Below are 14469 nucleotides of genomic sequence, written 5' to 3' on the forward strand. Positions count from 1 at the left end.
TAACCAACAGTTTATGCAAAATCAGTCACAAAATAAGTTGACCAGCCACAGTGTGTGACAAAAGCTCTCCTACCTTTAACGGGAAGGCTCCCCCTTCTCACTATTCCTTCAATCAACTTAAGGTAAGCAAGAAGTTAAGAGATATTGCAAAAGGTTGTTACTAATATAGTTTTTTCTTATTTCAAGAAAGAATCCACTTCCTTGTGGAGTGAGTAATGGACAAGGTTTAAATCTCTATAACTACGCTTCTATCTAATAGTTAGAAACAGTGATACCAATACCAAACAAAAACTCAAAGACTGATTAAGAGCGTGTTGGCTTAGATCTATGTCTAGTTTTCCTAATTTATAAGAAAAATCTCTACCATTGGGGCACATAGACTTCCGAAAGTGGAGGATTTCTAAGCTATAACTTAATTCTAACAATTTTTGCATGAATATGAGATAGTAACATAAACTACAGCCAAAGCTTCTATAGTCTATGTTACCATAATTGCTCCCAATAAAAGCTTCAGCTACAATTGTTTCTTATACTCACTATGTTGTAATAAACATACAATAACAACATGAGTTAAAGATAATAGGAACAAGTCAGAGTCAAAACTTCCAATTTGTTCAATCACAATTGTTCCACTCAAAGCTTCAAATCCCACTACTTTTTTCTATCCACTTTTCTTTCAAATTTGCACTACATAACCAAAGTAATGCTTGCACAGGTTTGGCAGCGCTCTCTTGCATTTGATAAAAGATGATTTCTACAATGAGGAGCACTCCTTTATATAGGAGTGAGACAAAACAAAAAAAGGTGTTAGAAATTTAACCACCTTGACTAAGTCAAACCAAGAAACAAGATTTATTGGATTATATTACAAAAAGTTTGTGTAATCAGATTACATGTCATATATCTTTTGCAACTACAAACCTGAAAATACTCTTGAAGAAAAAGTCAAAACCGTTGTGTCAATCCTATAGATTATCAGCAAGGGCTTTGTACTTGATGCAATCGTGGATGGTTGCCAAATCAAGAGTTGCTGTATTCTGCTTCACTTCATTCGTTTCAATGAAATGCCAATTGTCATTCGAAATCTTGATGTAATCAATATTTTCCTGATTTCGGAGTTGTGAATTCTTGTTTGTTAGCTTTGCACATGATGGAGTTTCTAACACTTTGAAAGCATTCTCAATGATGTCCAGATGTTAACTCACAACAACTTTCCCATCAACATCTTCAATTGATCTCTCTCTCTCTCTCTCTCTCTCTCTCTCTCTCTCCCACACACACACACACACAAACTAAGGTTCTAGGGCCACCATTCAGAAAGTGGAGGCCAAACGAGTATTGCTTCTTTTGACTTGAACCATTTCTTCTTGATATTACATCTTTATTCTTTCAAGAAAATCAGAGATATCTTGACTTGAAAAGTTCGCTACAAGATGAAGATTCCAAATAATAGAAACATCATCTAATTGGATTGAATCCACGAAAGCTTCGGAGTTCAAGCCTCAATGACGGATCCATAAAGGATAAGTGCTCGAAGTATGGATTAGACACTTAGCAAACACTTTTGAAGGCCAGAAATGAATGGATTAGCTTGTATTTCGGGAAAATATGGACAAAATCAGGGTTTAGTTTGAATTGCATGTGACCAAAATAGGGCTTTTGCTTTGTATGGTTTAAAATGCAAGTCGGAATCATATGGATGTGTGTAGGATAGGAGATTTTATGTTCAAAAATATGAGTTTTGACCAAAACCGGGTTTTGGAGATGCAATTATATGGGATAAAAATTCATCATTTTACTTCGTGAAAATATGTGATAGGGTTTCAGAGATGAGATTACATATATAGGGATATCGAGTTTGGATGTATTGGCATGATAGATTGAAGATCGAAAATGAAAGCATGGAAACCTACTTGCATTCTTGGGGGAAGACCTCCAACTTTTCTCCAATACAATCCAAAAACAAGCAAGAAAATATATATAAAAACATAAAAAAAGAGACAACAATTATTCTTGCTTTGACTCAAATTTTGTTTTTGAAATTATAGACCTTTTTGCATTTGAAAAAAATGCAAGCTTCAAACTTATTAAATAATTTGAGTCAAGAAACTAGGGCTGCATTCAAACAAATGGATGATACCGAGCCAAGGAATGCAACAAATTTGGAAAATGATAAAGAAATGCAAACAAAACTGGATTTTCACACTTACCTAGAGAGAAAAGAACATAATTTGGAAGAAGAAGAAGTTGGAATGATCTTGTCATCTTCAAAATTGGGTTTCACAAGCATGTTTCCATGTGTGAATCAAATGCCTTTGAAAGATTCAAACCATAGCCTTCAAATTTTGGTTTGGAGATGAAAATGATGTTGCAAATGGCTTTCAAAATGCAGCTTGCATTTCTCCAAATGATTTTTGTGTTTGCAAATGCCTTCCCAAGGGAAAATTGTGTTTTGAAGCTTGCATTACTTGTGCACGAGAGAGCAGCAAAATGTTTGCAATTGGCTATTTTTACCAACACCTTGAGGAAATCAAGCTTCGCAAGATGTTTTGCATTTTTTTTTAAATGCAATGGCAACCAAAATTGGGTTTTTCTTGAAAGGACGAAATCAGGTTTTGAGGAGGGCATTGCATGTGAAGAAAATGTATGTATTTAAATGCCTAGAGCCCTTTGGCTTAAAACATGGTTTGAAATGCCTTCTATATGGGTGTTTTTGCCTTTGAATGCCAAACTCAGATTCCATAATGTGAATTGCATCTAAAAAAAAAATTGTTTTTCTTTAATATTTTGCCTAAGAGAGCAAAATTGAGCTTTGAAGAATCAAATGAATATTTAAAATATGTATGCAAATGCATGAAACTCACTTGGAGACCAAAATCAGGTTTCTTGGAGTCCATTGCATGTGATATTTTTCCCTTCAAATCTCCAAAACGTGATTTGGGAAAACCACAACATGTGTTGGACAGAGCAGCGATATGCATTTTCTGCTTTTTAGACCAAGATCCGGGTTGAGAAGTCAAATGTATATTTAATATATACAATGTTAATGCATGAAACCCTTGTTGTAAGCCAATTTGGATTTCTTGGAGTGCATTTCATGTGATGTTTTGCCTTAGAATGGAAAAATGTTGTTTAGAAAACCTTTTACATGTAATGCAAAAACATGCATTTGCCTGTCTAGACCAAATCAGGTTTCTTGGGAGTCACTACATGTTTTCATGATTTCTATTTACATGCAAATGCAATCACTTGGCAAATCATGGTTTAGAAGTCCCATTGCATGCAAAGACCAAAATCGGGTTTTGGAGAATGCATTACATCTATTTCATTTCAAAAATAATATGTAATGGACTTGCATCACTTAAATTTTCTATTTAGCACATGTCGAATAGATTCACTTTAAGTGAATCTCACTTTAAAGGGTCCATTACATATTTACACTAACATATTTTAAATATTACGTGAAAATATGTTCAAAAAGTGAGATTTCACTTTAAGTGTTTTAAGTTAAAACATTAAAGTAAATCTCAACATCAAATAAGACTATAAATTGCATAAAGTCACTTAAGTGATTAATTAAAAAGCAACTCAACATCAAATTATAACATAAATTGCACTATAATGACTTTAATCGCTTAAGTGATAAAGCAACTTAAAAACATAACATAAAGTGATTTATAGTTATATTTTTCAAAAAGTGCAACTCAAACATTAGAATATAAGGCCAATCTTTTGACTAACAACCTTGTTTAAGCCCAAGATATCTCGAATTGAAGGTATGACTAAAAGCAAGAGATTGGAGGAAACAAAAAGACAAACAATCAAATTCAAACACTTTAAAATGGAAAAGGGACTTTGAAGGCCTCAAAAATCAAGTATAGGCTAACAAACTGAAAAAACGAAAAGGACTTGATGACAGCCTTTAGTAAAACATTTCATTATATGAATTGGTGACAATTTTTTAATCAATTTTTGCCAATCAAGTAATGAACTACCTTAGAGAAACGTGAAACTTAAATGAAAAAGTTTCATAGTGTTGACTCCATTCTATGATGACAAAATGAAGGACAACATTGTCCAAAGTAAGTGGTTGTGAACGCTATTAAAGATCAATACTTACAAAAAAACATAAATGTTGATTTTACATTTTGAAAAGAATTACAATGAAAACCCTAAATATATAAGACAACAGGAAAAACACACGAAAAGCTGGCAAAAGAGAAAGGGATTCTTCCATTTTAAGTGTTATATACTAATAATCTTTTTTCAGAATATATGAAGAAAGATTATGTAAAATACAACAAAGCAAAGAGAAGAATAAAGGCTGATAAAGACCAAGAAGCAAGATAAGCAAACAAACAATAAAAAGGCAGCAACTAAGAAGAAGAAGCCATCGTAGGAAGGAGGAGGTTGGGAGAGAAAGAGAAACCAAACAAAGAGAGAAACCATAGAAGAGAGAACAGAAGAGGAATAAATCAAGAGAGAAAAAGAAGGGAGGGTGAAATAGAGGGAACAAAGAAAAAAAAAGGAGGGGAAATGGGAGCAGCCGAAGAGTGTTAAAGAGATTACAACACACACCTACACATTAAACTAAAAGAAAAGGGAAAAGCAAGGAATCTAACACTAAACAAAATAAGATACTAGAAGCCAAACTAGAGGAAGGAGACAACCAAGAAGGGGAGCTGCGGGAAAATTGAAAGCTTTCCAAGGGCATATCAGGCCATTGAAATCTATCCTTCTTCGAATTCAGATTGTTAATGTCACAATATCCCCTTAGGAGGATTTGAGACAAAGGGGAAAGCAGGGAGATAAACAGCAAAAAACAGAGCAGGGGAGATCAGGGAGAGAAAAACAACCGAGCAAGGCTGAAAAGATTTCCCTAGTGGGAGACGGTGAAAAAAGAACCAAAAACCAGCCTTTATAAAGAAGAATACTAGTGACTAAAAAATGAATATTTGGTCATAGCTAGATAAGAGAGAATATTTCAGGCACCTATCATAAAGATATTCTTTGAGAATTTCTTGGTTCCCGTCAAGAAGTTGATTCCATGTGTGCGTAAAGGTTTCCAAATTTCCATTAGGATCTTACCCAAATAAAGCACATGAAATATGGAATTTGATTTTGAATAAAGAAATAGTCCTTATTTGAGGATTTACATACTAGAGAGCTAAGAAGTTTTTTGAGGAGAATTGCTATAACACCAATGCTGCAAAACCAACTTAAAAAATTTATAAAGAAATTGAATTCAGAGGTTTGTATCTTCAATGTATTGCGAAATAATGACAGCTATCTAGAAAATACTTTTAATTTGTTTTTGATAAGATAAACAGGCTTTGAAGGGACCCTGAAACCCTTTACAAATCAAGATTTTTCAATGAAGCCCAAACCAAACAAACTACAGTCCTAAGGAAGAACGGGTCACAAAACATAAGTGACCAGAGTGGCATCACAAATAAAACAGTACACCTCAGCCACACACCAGTTTTTGAAGGGTACCTGAAACCCTATATGAAGCAACAAAGGAGAAACAAGTCACCAAACAAAAGGTGACCAAAGTGGCAAAACATAAAACAAGACAATAACGGCCACAAAAATAGGTTTTTATTGGGCTCCTAAAACCCCAAAATGAAACACACTACCAAGAGCAAAAGGCCAAAAGAGCCAGGGAACAACTGGCCAAAAGCCAGGTGAGTCAGACTTTCCCTTTTGAGCCTTTCTTAGTGGACCTCAGTGCCATGTCAAAAGAGGGAGTGGGTAGCTTTTCCTTTTTTCCTTTTACTGTAGTCCATCCATCCTCCACCAAACCAGCAACCTTCTGCCACCGAAAATAAGCACCATCACAGCCAGAACCTAAAACCCCAGATGCCAAGGAAAAGGACGAAGAAGAGGAAGTGACAGTAGAAACTTGAGACAGAACAGTGGCACCTAGCAAAGGTATCACAGGAGGAACTACCTTGGAAACACCAAAAGAAAGACCAGCTACCACACCTGAGGGAGCCAAAGGTGGATCCAACGACAAGAATTCATGAGAGGGAAAATCAATAGAGAGAGGAGCAGAGTCCAATCTAGAAACCGGGTCTAGAGACGAACCTGTTGTCACCACTGAAGGAGCCAGAGGAGGGGACAGAAAAGAAACAGAAGCAGAATCCACCCCAAAGACAGGGACAGCAGCAGGAAAACCAGGAGCAGGAACTATACTTTTAATTTGTTATGGAGCTAAAATCTAGGTATTAAGATTTAGTTTGTACTCCAGATAGCCAATTCTCCATGCACTTTTTTTGACTATACACCTAGATATAAGTATGTAGGAGGAGTTGGGCAAATTTGGGAGGGAGGACCAAAGGAAGAAACCATTAACAAGCATAGGAGGAAAAATCTGAAAAAAAATAGTTTTGCTTGTTAATTTTATAAGAACTGCTGAATTAAATTTCGAAGGAATGTCTGTGATCCTTCAAAAATAATGAATTACAAATTAAATTTAGATGACAAGGACATTACTGATTAAAAAAATCAATGTCAAAGCTATTGACTTATACAATTCCGGTGTGTGATTAAAATAATGACACTTTTAAGTTTACAAAAGAGATTATGATCTAATTCCTACTAAAAGCATAAAATAATTCTTAATAAATCAGAGAGATTAAACTTAGCTACCTATGTGATCCAAAAGCATTATAAGATTAAAAAACTATATGTAATTTATACATAAGTTCTAAATAAAAAGTTACTAGGAGATTTTGGAGCTAAATAGATACTAAAGTTTCCATGGTTCATAATCAAAGAGAATCTAAACATACTATCATAGACAGCGTAGAGGATTCAAAATTTAGAGTTATGGGACCCTAAAATGTAAACAGAACTGAGATTAGAAAAGCACGACCTTTTTAAAGGTGATGAATCACTATGATTTTGTCCGCTGAATATTTGGAGTCTAATCCTTCTAAAACCAAGGCTTTGCCTTTGTTCCCTTTCCTTGTTGCTAATTTCTTAATCCTATTACATTTCATAAGATTGGGAAGAACAAATCCAACACATTCCAGATCATTTAGATCTCAATATGGAGGAATCTAGTAGCCATAAGCATTTAAGTATTCTTCTAACCAGAGGGGATTCTCCTCTTTGATTAATAAGCCAACGAAGAAGAAAATTAATGTTTCTTTCAATATTTGGCCATACTTTCTCAAATGTTGAGGTGTCTCAAATGAAAATGATTGACCTTCTTGCAACTTTTGCAAATTCCAGACTCCTAATTGGAGCTTCAATATAGGCCTCCAAATAAGCGATTTCTCCCCTTCTATTAACACTACAGATGGTAGTGTGGGGACCTTTAAGCAAATAAATACTGCTTGAAAGAGTGTTAATACATGTCATTTTGTTAGTTTTTCGTGAAAAACGCAAGCAATAAAGGTCCCAACAATGTCATTGTTGGTTCTCCAAGTTCTTTCGTAATCAAAATGCCTCTCTCCTAAGACCTTTTCTACAGCTTGCCTTTCAAGATTGTCCAAGTTGTTTTGAATTTAATTTCATCTTTCAAGCTTGATTTCACCCATAAAAGCAATAGCTCTGGCTATTGTTGTGTGAAACACAGCAATAGTGGTATACATGTCTGAATTGCCAATATGATTAGGTGGCGGTGTCTTAAGAAAGGAGAAAGAAGTCTAGATAGTTCTAGCTACTTCTGGTAACTATTAATAATGGAAAAATGTGTCATCTAACAAGTTTAAACATTTTCATTAAATCACTGCAAACTAGTCCCTGTGCCACACGAGTCCTACCGCAAAAACTTGAAAAGGGGCAGGAGATAAGTGTCGAAGAGCCAATTAATCATATAGGAAAAGCGGAAAAACTAAAAACAAAGAGAAAGCTTCTAGGGGAGGATTAAGATGCATCTCAAGATAAAACTTTAAATGATGGGAATAAATAACCAAAGGCGCAAAAGAAAAACATGAGATATATAGATATAGATATACATATATATATATATACATAAATATACATACATATACATAAATATACATATATATATATATATATATATATGTATATATATATATATATGTATATATATATATATATATGTATGTATGTATGTATGTATGTATATATTCGTATATGTATTTAAATATATATCTGTGTATAAATATACATATTTATATGTACATAATTATGAAAATAAATTGATGTATAAGTTATGTGTGTGCATGTATGGCTGGAGATTATTTGATATAAAAATGTGAGTATAAAATTACAAGAGTTTCAATTCTTGAGTTTACATTTATGAGAAATGACATTTGAAACCGAACTTTGCCTATCCAAAGTGTTGGAGAAAAGGTGGATGGAATTAAAATACATATTGTTAACATAAATAACTTAACCTTTTGATACATAGACATACTATCATAGATATATGGAATGAAGTGTGTCAAGTTTAGCATAATGTCACCATGTCTAAGATAGATTTTAATAATAATAGAGTTTAAATATATGCTAAACAAATAATCAAATAAAATATAATTACAATTATTATAATTATATCGATAAAATTAAATAAATAATTTAATCAATATATTAATGAAAGAAGATATTAAATGAGCAGTGATATTAGAATAAATTAATAATAAGATATTTCAATTAAGACATGAGTAGTGAAAAGTCATGACCTTTGTAATGGGAGATTTCAATCAAATGAAGACTTGATATAAGCATTGAGGAAGACCGGAAGGGGGGGATGAAACCAAAAATGAAATAAAATGCAATTCCTCTAGCATAGGGTGACACGACCTAGTAGAGAAGTTTGAGACAAACATCAAAGAGAATCGACAGAAGAGCAGAGATGACAAGTATTTTGAGCAACGAAAGAAAGACAACCCACATGAGAGCCACATCAATACCAGAGAAGGCAAGTGGACTAAGAGAAGGATGGACAATACAATCAAATCATAAGTAATAATCGAAGGGCAACATACACCTCTCCAACATGGGCAGATATCGACAACAAAGATACGTAGAAGTTCGGAAGCCACCCAAATCATATTTGTCACCATTAACTATATGATATAAAACTCAGATAGAGATAGATACAAATCAGGAATACACCGGTCACGTAGAAGGGGGCAAGTTGTGTCAAAATACCATTCATAGCAAAGACGTTCAAACTGGAGGTCTAAATAAGCACGAAGGGTGGTGATTAGTAAACGTGGCACAAATAAATCCCATAGAAACCTGAGTAACGAACAATAGGAGGTGCACAATGGAACGAAGTTCATCTCCAAGCATATACCGAAGTAGTAAATAATTGCAAGGAATTACAACCACAAGTTTGAGCCAAGTCCCATAGTAGTAAAAGAATCGCAGGAGCTAAGTAAGACTGACATGATTATAGACCCTAGAGATTTGAGGTACAAGGCACAAAATATCTGAGACTAGTTATGTATTTAGAACTTGATGTTTTCATAGGGATCTAGCACAGTTTGAACAAAGAGCATTTATTATGAATGTTGAGTCTTCCTAGAGAAGACTTCGAGACCATTTGAAGAATGCCAGATTCATAATTGAATCTAGAGAAGAGATTTATAGAGAATCTTTTAGAGGTAATATATATTGTAGTGGTCAAAAATATGCACATGTCAGAGATAAGAGACTGGGTAGAGGTGGGATCTCTACCCAATAATGTTACTAGAGATCCCAAAGAGGCATAAGGGAGAAGTTCTTTCTATGAAAATCACCTAATCGAGATAAAGTTCTCACCAGAGGGTTATGTGACTGGAGAAAGGATCTCTCCCAAAGGATTACGAATGGTATCTTGGGTAGTATTTGGATTAGTATTTACCTAAATCCAATATTGCTAATATATTTTATATACAATTTTCGATATTGTACTGACAAATCGTTGCAAATTACAGCATTCAAACATTTTCAGAAAGCAGGGACATCACATTTAGATATATATGCCAAATTGTGATTGCATGCGTAACCAAAAGTAGCTTAAATTCAATTATATTCACATGTCTATATGAATATATCGAAATGTATCTAAATTTACGTAAATTATATCAACTTGAATTGATCTAATTATTTGTCTCGGTTTATAATTTTCTCTATTTAAGGATTGTTAAGTGTTGAAGTGTTATGGTTTAGTCTATTTAATTTGTGTTATTGAAAAAGGTTTCTCGCATAATTATAGCATCATCTCCTTTACTAGCTAATTTCTCAGCTAGCCTATTGCCTGCTTTGAAAATATGTTTAAAATTTGTTTCTGAAAAGGAGTTAATTGCTCTATTGCCAATTGTAGAATCAAGTTTAATTTCATATTTGGGATTTTTTGACTTCTCAATGCGTTAATATGACTTGTGAGTCTCATATTTCTAAAAGTTTAATGCAAAGATCTTTACATAATTTTAATCCTTCTACTAGAGCAGAAATTTCTCTCATGTTATTAGCGGTTTTGCATATAGGTTTTGCTAATTTAGTAATCATTTGTCTTCCCGTGTATGGATAACGCAACCAATGACAATATCTCCTAAATTGCCCATAGAAGTTCCATCAAAGTCCATTTTATAGAATCCATATTTTGAACGATTCCACTTGCACATGGCTCTATTTATTTTGCTCATGTTACCTCCTTTTCCAAATTGAGGGGGTATTATTTATCCAAGTCCTTTTTTTCTAATAAGACCTTCCCATTGTGAGAATATCCATTGTACTTGATTAGAGTTTCTAAATCTATTGTTTAAAATTTTAATTATACAAGCTTCTATTATATTGATTAGTGAGTTGGGTGCATTGGTTTGCCATAAAATATTCTTCTATTTCTTTCCTTCCAAAGTTCCCATACAACTACAAATAGTGTTATTGTTCAAATATCCTTGTATAGACTATTAGTTGTTTTTGCTGGCCAAAATTTGAGAAAATCTAATTAGGGTTTGATGGTGAGTTGAGCACCATCCTAATTTATGACACATTCCAACATTCTTTCACATAGGGGCAATTTAGAAGAATGTGATCCACAAACTATTCCTCATGTTCACATAATGTGCATCTAGAAGGTCTTTCATATCCAAGTCTTTTGAACCATTCCACTATAAGAATACACCTTTGGTGTGTTGCCCATAGAAATGTACCTGCTTTAGGTCAATATACCTTGTTCCAACATAGGTTTAAAGGAATGTCCAGGTTTTGACAATTTTGTGACTGTAATTTTTTTGGAACCATCTTTGACTTTATATTTTTCGTTATTAGATCCTCCCATATGATTTTATATCTAGCGTGTAAATTGTTTATGTTTTTGTGTTTCTACTAGTATTGATTTCTTCTTTCAGATAGGGAGGTTTGGTATAAGTTTTTCCGTTGCCATCCTAGAGCAGGATTATTATCATTTTTTTCAATGTAATTGCATAATATGTTGCCCTAGCTGTCTTCCAAAACCTACCCATGAGTCTTCTCAGAAACGTGCATTTTATACTACTCTAATATCCCATGTTAAATTGTCATTTATAATATTCTTACATTGCATCATGAAATTCCATATACGAGATTCTTTGGGATGGAGTTTTGATTTGAATATGTTGATAAGGTCTGCTCTTAGAATGTATTTATTTAACAATATTGATGCCCATTTTCTTTTGGGTTCTTGAAACATATTCTAGGCTAACTTTGCTCCTAATGCCATATTTCACCACTGTATGTTTTTGATACCTAAACTTCAAACCTTGATTGGTTTGCACATGCTCTCCCATTTAATCGTTGCAAACTTTTTGCTTTCTGATCTGCCTTGCTAGAAAAAATTCCTTAACATGGAATCTAGTTTCCTTTTAACACTATTTGATATAGGTAAAGACCAACATGTGATAGATAGGAATAGTTGCATGCACAGATTTGATTATAGTTGCTCTTCCCGTATTTCACAACCATCTTCCTTAGCTGTGATTTCTGGGTAGATTGTGCTACAATTCCTGCATCAACATTTTGAATCACACTCTATGATCCATCATCATTTTCCTTCAGCTCTCTCATCCTAATGATTAAACACAGAGTGTGATCCGAAACATTGACGCAAAAATTGTAACACAATCTACCCAGAAATCACCACTAAGAATTCTAATGGATTGTGGAAAACTACTATCTATAACAATCTTCCCTTCCAACTGTCTATCTTATTGTGAAGCTTCGAAGTGACTAGATCCTAGAGTTTATCGCTTTTATATCATTTATCTAGTGATATTCCAAGATTTACATGCAAAATTTCTTTCTTTGCATCCTAATATTCTGCAAATTTCTTGTTCTATCCTAGGTTTAGTATTTAAGCAGAAAATTTATGATTTTTTTGTGCTCACTTTCTGTCCTGAGGTTTCCATGTATTGGTTAAGTATGAGTTTGAATTGATTAGCTTCCTTTTTGTAATTACTCTAGGAAGTATTTGTCGAAGAATGTAGTTTTGATAGAGATCTTTATCTCTGATTTTATGAAATAGGGATATGTTAGTTATGATTGTTATGGTCATCTTTGGCTAAAGAAGACATTTGTAATGGTATTTGAGATAATGTTTAATAACATGTATCATGCGAAGAGGCATGCGTATGGATATATGAACTACTGAATATTTGGAAATATGAAGGATTTTGTATTTGGAAATTGAAGAGAACTTCATGTGCCAAATGAAGAGTCTCAATTCAATCTATTTATGTGATTTCTTGGTGTATTGTAAGGCAAGTCAAGTGAAAGCTTTGTACTTGAAAATTTTTATTTTCAATAAAAGAGATATTTTGCTGGTGCGGCTTAGCTTTTCCCTTCAAGAAAAAGCCATTTCCTAGGATAGTTTCTTGATTCTTTTGTGTTTTGTTTATGCTCTTATGTATTAATGTTTAATTTTGTTTCTGAGCAAACACACTAACATCGTATTAGAGCCAAGTTAATAACAGCATATAAGACAATAATGTGGTTCTGATATGTGTTGTGAAATGTTTCCTCTGAGTTGTTGGATTCTTCCTTGTCTGTGGTCAGTTCATGTTGGAAGAGTTTCTTATTCCTTATGTTTTTTATTCAACATACACATTCATAATGATATCTTGGCAATATTGATGGGTCTTCAATTGTCTCGATATTTTACTAAGATATTACTATTTATTTTGTATTAAAAAAAAATGTAGTGCTTTATGTCCAGACTGTTATTTGGCTTACGTCATTGATTATGGCTTGAGTCCTTTGCCAGCATGATATTTTTGGTCCTTTGTGTCTTGCAAATTCAATGTTTTCTCACTTATTTGGTGATTATTTCCTATTATGTTACTATAGTATATTCATCTATTTTCTTAATATTTCTATGGGAAGGTCATATGCTAGAGAAAATGTGGCAAAAGATATTATTTCAGAGGAGGCGCTGGACTGCATGATGGACTATTGCCTCACAAATCTGTAAGAACTATGATCGTCATGTTCTCATGTGGCTTTGCTCCTAATAAACCTCAATCTCTCATGTTCAGTTGCATCGTGTTTTGCCATCATCATTTTCCTCTAGTAGGTTGTTCCCTTTGCCAATGCAATAGTTGGGTTCTCCAGTCTGTTTCACTGTGTTTTTTCTGCCTTGCCCCCCTTTAGCCAACTATATCCCTCTGTCTTCTCAGTGTATCATTTGCTAGAGTTTTTGTGCAATTTCATTCGTTGTTTCCTTTGTCCAATGGCATCTCCTTTATCATGATAATATTTTTTGCTAGTTCTTATTATTTTGGTTTTCTTCTCACTATCAACTATCTTCATGCTACAATGGCCATTCCTGCGATGTTTGATTAATCGGTCCCTAATGCCATGAGTTGGACGCCAATGTTATTAGACAAAGATTGCCTCACATTCGCAAATGCTAAGCATCTCTCCATTATGTTTTCCGTTAAAGTACGTCAGTCTTTGCTATGTAACACAAAACCTTGCATGGTTAAGGGGGACTATGGAGAAGGAATAATTATTCGAATGAAAAGAAAATGTGGCTGACAAGGAAATTCTTTGCAACTAACTCCTGAGGAGGATACCCCTACAAGATAATGACTAGACAAAGCCCTGATCCATTGACGTAGAGCCATACAAGTTTCTCCAACCATACTTCGTCATGCTGCCCCCCAAAACCTCGCAACCATAAAGAACAATTGGGGCGACCAGCAAACCAAATAGAGTTTTCTTGGTCTTTGCAATCCCATACCTCGGCGTTCCTACATCTATTTTGCAACAGAGACAGTGCTTTCTATTCCCCCTGTATCCTTAAAGTCTACAAGTCTCCTAGCTGAGCATATGGCTGAAGTCAATCCCTATATATTTATATTATTTTACCCTTTCTAATGGGTTTCCTTCAAAAATAAAATCCAAATGATCATCCTTTCTTTTGAAAGAAAAAATCATGATTTTTGTCTTGGATTTGTTCACCTACATCCCCACTTTTTCATAGAAGTGCTCTAACGTCTTTATGTGATCTTTTAATCCATGAGA

General features: G+C 34.0%; 1 protein-coding gene across 1 annotated transcript in view; it reads right to left on the reverse strand.

Moving 5' to 3' along the window:
- Window positions 1–14469, reverse strand: part of FANCM (DEAD/DEAH box RNA helicase family protein) — a 250892-nt gene that overhangs the window by 120918 nt on the left and 115505 nt on the right. The window lies entirely within an intron of this gene.

Source organism: Cupressus sempervirens, chromosome 2 (assembly GCF_028749045.1).
Source record: "Cupressus sempervirens isolate cs-2001-9-10 chromosome 2, ASM2874904v1, whole genome shotgun sequence".
In the NCBI taxonomy this organism is placed as follows: domain Eukaryota; kingdom Viridiplantae; phylum Streptophyta; class Pinopsida; order Cupressales; family Cupressaceae; genus Cupressus; species Cupressus sempervirens.